Source organism: Abramis brama, assembly GCF_963993115.1.
Source record: "Abramis brama genome assembly, chromosome: 23".
Taxonomy (NCBI): Eukaryota; Metazoa; Chordata; class Actinopteri; order Cypriniformes; family Leuciscidae; genus Abramis; species Abramis brama.
Window position 1 is genome coordinate 4734630 of NC_139985.1, and position 9084 is coordinate 4743713.

At 34.9% G+C, this 9084-nt stretch overlaps 1 protein-coding gene across 4 annotated transcripts in view; it reads right to left on the reverse strand.

The window, feature by feature from the left end:
- The window catches only part of sox13 (SRY-box transcription factor 13), a 29191-nt gene that overhangs the window by 16912 nt on the left and 3195 nt on the right, over positions 1–9084 (reverse strand). Inside the window, exon 1 of one of the 4 annotated variants that reach the window (XM_084100063.1) lies at positions 8370–8988. The exons of 2 other annotated variants lie outside the window; for them this stretch is intronic. The gene's annotated coding sequence lies outside the window, so the exon portion shown is untranslated. Of the gene's footprint in view, positions 1–8369; positions 8989–9084 lie in introns of those variants that run through there. One more of the 4 variants, XM_084100065.1, reaches the window with a different exon arrangement.

Here is a 9084-nt window from a genome sequence, read left to right on the forward strand (position 1 = left end):
TAAACATGGCAGAAAACAAAATCGAACAGATATAGAAAGAACATTTTGTTTGTGTTTCTATTTGACTGCTGATGACATTTACGTTTGTCGTAAAAAAAAATACAGATCCACTAGTTTATTTTATAAGACTAAATATAGATACAGGAAATAATTAAATGATCAAACAATGCTTTCATTTGGATGAACACAAGACGAACAAATGAGTAAAAACTGCGTAACAGGCAAAACCTTTCCTGGAAGAACAATAATATCAATTAATTGTTCTTAACAAAAAAAAAAAAAAAACATTTCACACTATTACTTGTAGGCTGTGTTATACAATGCCTGTACAATTGTTCAAAAACAAGCTTTACATACTCTAAAAGAAACGCCTTAAAACTAATCACGTAGTAATTACAGTATAATAATACATTCATTTAGCATTCCAAGTCATTGGACATATTATAATGCAACTTTTACGATGCCACTTAGTTCACAAACAAACAAACAAACAAACATAATATGAATCGTTGCATTTTCCGAAATAACATGAAACGGTAGCGTGCAAAAGCTGTGTCTAAAAATCCAAAACAACAACAGTAGTAAACTTGTGGCAAGACAGTAGTCAAAACCACTTGGCCACGACATTCACGGACTCGAACATGAAAGACATGCAAATGTATTTTCATTAATTTTGAGGACTGAGTTTTGCGCATAAACAACTCTTTTTTTGATGGACTTTCCTCTTCCGTGCAGGGGACAATCCCTGACAGTCATCGATTTTGAATGAGTGACCGACTACAATCTAGAGTAGAAATTACATATAAAGTTCATAACTTTGCATGTAAATCCACTGGCATTATTAATAGACACACAAAAAACTGCGAAAAATTTATTAAAAGCTTATTTTCCAAAAGTCCACCAGGACGAAAGTGTCCATAGCTGAAGAAGCACCCTTACATATTTCCCATAAATCAGCAGGATAGGTCAAAACATGCATCGTCTGCGACTTTCTCCAGTCGACTTTCAACAAAAGCAGCTCTAAAGATCAGAATTTTGGACTCACGTTCTTTTGAGACCTTCTAAATAAGACGTATAAATGGGATGATGGTACGACCACGCTCTGGACACAAAAGAGAGGGAGAGGAGAAAGAAAGGAGAGTGGAAATACACAGAATTATAGTACATACAACAATCAGTTGCCATTTACGTCATAGGACATATCATAATGCAACTTTGCAAATTACGATGCCAAAACAAACCAATGTAATACGAATCATAGCATTTTCCAAGAAATAACATGAAACGATAGCTTGCAACAAGCTGAGCGTCTAAAAAGCAAAAACAACGATGGTAGTAAACTTGTGGTAAGCTAGTAGTCAAAACCACTTGCCCACGACATTCATTGCAGACTCGAACATGAAAGACATGTAAATGTATTTTCATTAATTTTGAGGAATGCGTTTTGCGCAATAACAGCTCTTTTCTGATGGACTTTCCTCTTCCGTGCAGGGGACAGTCCCTGACAGTCCCCGCCTAAACTCACCAGTCTTGATGTTTTGAATGCAGGAAGGGAAAAAAAAAAAACAATGCAAATCAACAGGGTTTACACACAAGTTTAGGAAACACAAGGACTTACTGTACATTGTTTCCGGGTCCAAGCCTCTACTCTATTTCAAAAGTCATTCATGAGCACTATTCATTTATAGCACACCTTTAAGCTAAGCTTTTATAGACTCACAGTGTCCCGGACACCAATATTTAAACAATTAAAAAAAGATTAATAAATGTCTGGCCAATCTGGAAATCTCAATAAGGAGATAAAGGTTAAGGTCAGCACACCATGGGTTTGTATTTGCACCGTTTGATGTTTGCTTTAGATTGTTTGCGTTTGGAGCCAAAATCTGTGATGTCAGACATCGAATTGTTGTGACTGGTACACATGTTTGATTTGAATAAAGATATTGCTAAAGCTATTCAACTTTTGTTAAATCTTTCTGGAAATTAGAAGCCAAAAAAAAAAAAAAAAAGGAAGATTATTCAATTACTGGTGATTCTTCACCTACAGACATTTTTAAGCACCAGGGGGGTATTTAATTTTTTTTTTTTTTTTTTTTTTTTTTTATAGAATTATTATTATTATTATTTTTTAAATAGTAGATTATAATGTTGTTTTTTTTCTCTTTTAAAAAAAACAACAACTACTTGATAAAAGCTTAGTTTCTGGACATGATGAACATGACTAAAAAAACTAGCAAATAAGTTTTATCAAAAGTTAGTGTACTTAAAAGTGAATAAAATATTCACTTCACAGAATATTACCATTGGCTGCCGTTTCCAATCAAGCTGTAATTTTATATAATTATGCAAATCGTATATGTTTTTAGGATAATATTTGAAATATATATATAGAATATTACCATTGGCTGCCGTTTCCAATCAAGCTGTAATTTTATATAATTATGCAAATCGTATATGTTTTTAGGATAATATTTGAAATATATATATAAATAAATAAATATATATATATATATATATATATATATATATATATATATATATATATATATATATATATATATATATATATATATATTTATTTTTTATATATATTTATTTATTTATATATATATAAATAATCCTAGAGACAAATACGATTTGCATAATTATATAAAAGTTTTATCAAATATTTAAAACGGTTTAAAATAAGTCCCATCACTATAATTTCCATCACAGAATGCTTTTAAACATAATATACATAATTTAAGATGGAAACAGTGCTGGGTAGATTACATGTATAACTGATTACATGTAATCTGGATTACGTAATTAGACTCCAAAAATTAATAACTTGTAATTAGAATACATTTGAAAATACTCATAATCAGACTACAGTTAATTTTTTATTGATTAATGTTATTCATGTTATTCTCACAGTGGCAGTAAATTATTCATAATTCATTGATTCTCCCTACTACTACTTTTTTATCTTTTAAATATTCCTTATATATATATTATATATATATATATATATATATATATATATATATATTATATATATATATATATATATATATATATATATAACCCTAGTTTGACAAACCCAAACTTCATGTTGTTGATAACAAAGAATGAAATATATTTTCTTTCTATTTGTATTTTTATATCAATATGATACATAATTATCCTTTTCAAATCAATGTGATAAACGAGTTAGGTAAAAAGTAATCGAAAAGTAATCAAAAAGTAGTCCGATTATATTACTTTAATGTGTAATGTAATGGACTAGGTTACTCATGCAGTAACCGACTACAATTTGTAAGTAATCTAGAGTAGAAATTACATAAAGTTCAAACCTTTCCATGTGATGCATGGAAATCCACTGGCATTGTTAATAGACAAACAGATAAAAACTAGTATGTGTGTGAAAAATGTACTAAAAGCTTATTTTCCAAAAGTCCACCAGGACAAAAGTGTCCATAGCTGAAGAAGCACCCTTACATATTTCCCATAAATCAGCAGGATAGGTCAAAACATGCATCGTCTGCGACTTTCTCCAGTCGATTTTCAACAAAAGCAGCTCTAAAGATCAGAATTTTGGGCTCATGTTCTTTTGAGACCTTCTAAATAAGACGTATAAATGGGATGATGGTACGACCACGCTCTGGACACAAAAGAGAGGGAGAGGAGAAAGAAAGGAGAGTGGGTCGCCGCCGTTTTTTTCCTCCTTGTGCTTTTGAGAAGGCAGGTTAAAAAGCAGCCTCTTTCATTGTGCCTCTCTGGGCCTAAAACAGTCCAGTTATTGTGGCGCCAAGTGAAAGGCTAGTGTGGCATTTATCTGAGAGACAAGAGGAGGGGGCAATGAAAGGAGGCCGAGCACAAAACACACTTGGAATAAAGAAATATAACAAGAGAAAGGGAATAAAAGATGTTAGTGAAGGGCCCCCTTTTGCAAAAAAAGCTGCACAAAAACCTTCCGCCACCCCCTTCAGGCAAAGAAAGACAAAGGCGAAAGACATTAAAATGTGCTGTTTTCTAAGCCCGGCACACTTTTATGTTCAATCTTGATTCAAATGGACCATTTCATTTTGTTTTATATAAGCTTATGAGTGTGTGTCCGTGCAGAGGTTCGTGCGCGATGCATTAGACGTTGTTATCCAAAGGTACGGATCATAACGTCACCAGCTCCAAGGAGGCACTGGGTCTTGCCGGCACGTCCTTGAACGTCTATGGGTCTTTGAAACGAGTTAGGGATCTTTTGAGAAAAGACGGTGCATCTGTGGGGTTGTCATGGCGACCAGATCAGGCCGTTTTGCGCTACGAGGAACACAACAGGTAATTCTGAGCAACCGCAGGTCTCAGTCTCGAGGCCGAAGTGAAGATCTGTTGGGAAGCAGCGGGCACTGAGGATAACCTCGGCTCGTAGTGTCTAAAACCTACTTAAAAAACACAATCGGAATGATTTAGGACACTTCACTATTCCAAAACAACATCTTAAAAGGACAGCTCATCCGTAATCTACTCACCCTCATGTCATTTTAAACCTGTGGAACACAAAAGGAGACATTTTAAGTCCCAAAAAAAAGACAAAAAAGCGCCATAAAAGTAGTCCTTATGATTTATTTCGATTTGTAATTTGATTTATTAATATTTTATAGAGTAAAAACACTATTTCAGTCTTTCTACTTGACGGTTAATTCAGTGTGTTACTTGCAATATTTAGGAAATTTACAGGCAATTTCTGAGTGAAAAATGTTTCAATGTAAATCATATTCCATTTATTTTTCCAGTGTGAGAAACAGACTGAAATCTTAGTCATTATTTGTAAATCTGCCTAACTGTCAGATCTAGCTCCTTGAAGTGTTAGTTCGCCCAAAAATGGTAGTGAATAGTGCCTGAGCTTTTGAAGCCTAAACGCATCCATCCATCATAAAAGTAATCCATACAGCTCTAAGGGTTATTAAAGGCCTTCTGAAGCAAAGCAATGCACCTAGATACACCTAGGATGGCTTGAGGGTGAGTAAATCATGGGATAACTATTCCTTTAAAATGTTCCTCACAAAAAAACTATGAGGGTGAATAGCCTAAATAATGAAAGAAGAAATTTGTTCAAGGGTTTGTCAAGATTATTGGAGTTTGTTTCAGTCTTTCTACTTCAGAATTTCATGTCTTAGTAATATGCGGTTTCTTTTTAATTATTTGTGAAATCTACTGAGTGGAAATAGTTTCAAATCCTACACCAATGTTTTTTTGTTTTTGTTTTCAGCATAGAACAAATCAATCTGAAACAAGGCAGAATCTCTTTGCCATAGTGGCACCAGGCGGTACATTCAGATGGGGCAGATAGCAGAGCTCCCTCGCTCAACGTGAGGACCCAGACACGAAAGGAAGACGAAACCTTCACCTCTCAGGACATCCTGAGACCCCGTGCCTCAACCCCCCACCCCCCGCTCCCCCCCGCCGGCCACTTCACCGGCGCAGGACGGAGCACGTGGGACCCTGCTGTCAAAAACAGGATACACACTCACCACACGGCTGAGAAACAGAGACAAGGGTGGGAGAAGGAGGCATGACGGAGGAAGACCAGAAACGTATAATGGAATTGCAGAAGGATTTGAAAGGTTATGAAAGCAAAACCCAAAATTATATCAATAGATGAGTTCAACCTCCTTGAACAGGGTGAACGTCAAATTTACTTCAGATTTTGAGAAGTTTTCTCTTTGAGCCTCTCTATGAGATAAGTTAACCCTAAAATTAACATTTTATCTTGATTTTCTCACGCTCGTCGTGCTTTTTCTGCAGACTGTTGTTTGTATTGATTCTTCAAACATTCACCATATGGGTTTGGAGTGAAGACAAAGTTTCATTTTTGGTTAACTATTGCTTTGAATCAACTCTAAAAGCATGTGTTGCATGTTCTCAACGTTCCCCCACCCAAAAACTGAACGAACCTGAAATAACAGACAAAAAATGGTTCCGTTACTTTTCAATCACGAAATCAAACGGCAGAGCAAATGCAACACGGGAAGGAGCGACTGGAAAAAGTGTCTCTGCTAACAAATGTTGAGCTTGTATTTAAAAGCCACATCTGTATGCAGTATCACACTGTCTGATAACATCTCAGAGATGCTTCTCTAAAGCCTTGCACAAGCAGAGGCGAGAAACACACACACACTCCCACTTACATACACACACAACCACTGCACAAACCTATATTTTTGAACACTGCATGTGCAAACTTTAATATAATCACATAATTTAAGTCCACAGTAAAATTAAACTTTTCTCTAGTGAAATTCAATATTTCAGCCTGATATTGCCGTGATGATCTCTAGTCGTTCTTCCAAACACAAACTTTCAAGAAAGTGTTAAACTTTTACATTTAACACTGAACCTGTAAAAATGTGGTTCAACTGAAAGCTGATATTTGTCAGCTCATACGTACAGTGACATAAGTTGACAGATTTCTGGCAAAGGCGCTGTCCCCCACGCTACCACTTCATTAAATTGATGTCTCTGCCAGTCGTAAATGATACATTTCTGTGATTCTACGTTAGTGATGAGTCAACTGGGGATCTGAAGAGGAACTAAAAATGCTTTTCTCTTTCACTGAAAAGCTCAGGTGTCAGACAACATGATTAAAAATATTTGTCTAGGAATCTGACAGGATAGTAATTAGCAAAGGCAATATTTCATCATCACTAAAGAAAATGAAAAAAATAAACGTGTAAAACCATCTACATGTAAAATGAAATATACAAAGTGATTTCATCTCTTATTTCCTCTTTCAACTCTTTAATAAGTTATTCTGAACTAATCAAAAGATATGATTAAGAAATATTATTTATCTCTCCGTTTATCACATGCGCACGCAGAAAAAGCATGGTAAAAATAATCACAGGGTCTCAGAGACCCCACAAATATAGTAGTTTTGTGAAATGCGAAACAGTCTATAATCTGAACTCATTATTTTATTAAAGAGTCATGAAGAGAACTGGATTTATAACCTTTATAACTGAGTCTCTCACACCACAAATAACAACACATAAGATTTGAACCAGTCGCCTCGCAAACCTCAAAATAACTGTCGTTCAAGTTGCCCAGTGTAATCTGTGGGCTGTTTGTTTGAGAATGAATTAATATATAACAATCCTTGATTAATTTGTAAAGAAGCAAATCATGAGGCTACGGTAGTTTATTAAATTATCAACCCGCAGGAACACTACACTGTGTTTTCAAAGTTCACAGCAGAGACCGGTGCAGTTCATGCAAATAACTGCGGGATTATTTCCTGGTCACATTCATTACGACTGAAAGCGCCCTTACTGTATTAGAATGACAGTTTATCCAACTGAGAGATAGAGCATAGCCAGACATTTGTGTTTTACACATGACAAACAAACAAATGAAGCCCACACAAATCTGTTGACAATATTTGCACTGACGTTATTATTCAGATAAATGTAAATGATTAAACTGAATAGCATGTGTTATATTTAGGTTGGCTTATTTATAGTGTAAAGACAATCAATGTGCTTTTACATATATTAAAAGTAATCTGAAGGAAATAAAAATGTTCAGAAATTAATTATACCGCTGTATGCAATTTAAAGGAAAACAAATAAGTGAAAACTCATGATTTGGTGGTGTATTACTTCAACATTACCAGAATTTTTTTACTGGAAGTCATTTTTGAATGACATTTTCACAATATTGTCCAAATCCTAGAAACTACAATCTGAAGCCATGGGAATCTTTCTATTACCTGAACAAGATCTGAACAGCGCATACATGTTTGCTTTTCCTCGTCTCCTTTCAATTTTCATTTCATTCAACATAATTCTTCCCCTAATTTAAACAATTATACATCCAGGGCAATAAATCCACCCTGCAATTTGCCCCTCGAGCTTTTATGTGAAACCTTTTGTTTAAGCTCACACCCAAACCAGCATATTCAGTCTAAATCAAAGTCATGTTCAAGCTTGCATCACAAAAAAAAGTTTGTGTAACTTTTGTAACTTTTTAATAAACCTTTAGAACTTGGTGCAGAAAAATCCCACATGCTAAATAGTTTCAAAAGTCCAGCCACAGCCTAAAGGATCAAACCTGTTTGGTAGTTAAAAAAAAAATTTTTTGAATATGTATTATATTATATTGTGTTATACAATTAAATTAAAGTTGACATTATTAATTAAATACATTTAAAACTTGTATTTGGCACAAAGCAATGCTGCAACATAAATGTGCCCCCAAAATGAAATATAGATGCAAAGAAAAATATTGTTAAAATACTGTTTATAAACTAAAAAAATAAAAACGTGTAAAAGCATGCAAAACTTAATGCAAAACAACTGAATACAAAAAAAGCAAAGTTGCATAGCAAGTCTTACCTAAAGTGGCTGAGTTCACCGTTATGACAAAAGCCAGAGAGTGATGCTCGTTTTGATGGGCGGCTGTCAGATTGTCAGATTGCTGAAATGTTCTCTGTTCTAATGTTCTAATGGAGGCCGGGTTAATTTCCGCTGTGGGTCTGAGCTCATCTCATGGTAAAGAGAGAGGGTAGGTGGAACAAAATCTGGAGGTTTTTTGGGAACACGTAGTAGGCGAAGAGTGAAAGTCTCATGGCACTTTCCAGTTGACACCTCTCACGTGCGGAAAGCGATTTTACCATTTCGGACAAGACAATGTACCATTAGGGATTATTTATAGAAGGTTTGTATGTTCTCAAGTGCTAAGAATGTAGTAAACATTTAAGACACAGCAACAAAACGTGCACATTTTCAGAACTTCCAACATTCGCATTGCTTAGAAACAGTGAATGAAAACTTTAAATTCAAAGTTTTGCAAATAAAAAGGAAACCATTTTGGACAAGATAACAAGACAGCAGTTCTTCAGCGTTCCATCATTTTGCATCAACAAAAGCCAGTTGGAATTTACAAATCTAACAAATTACGTTCCATATTTCTGTTCCATATACAGTGAGCCATTTGACTGCAAACACGAGTGTCTGAACAGAACGCAGTCAGTGAGCTGCTCTCAAAGAGTCAAAGCGTGAAGATGATTTGATGGACAGCCGCAATGATCGAACGCGTTTATCTGCGCGA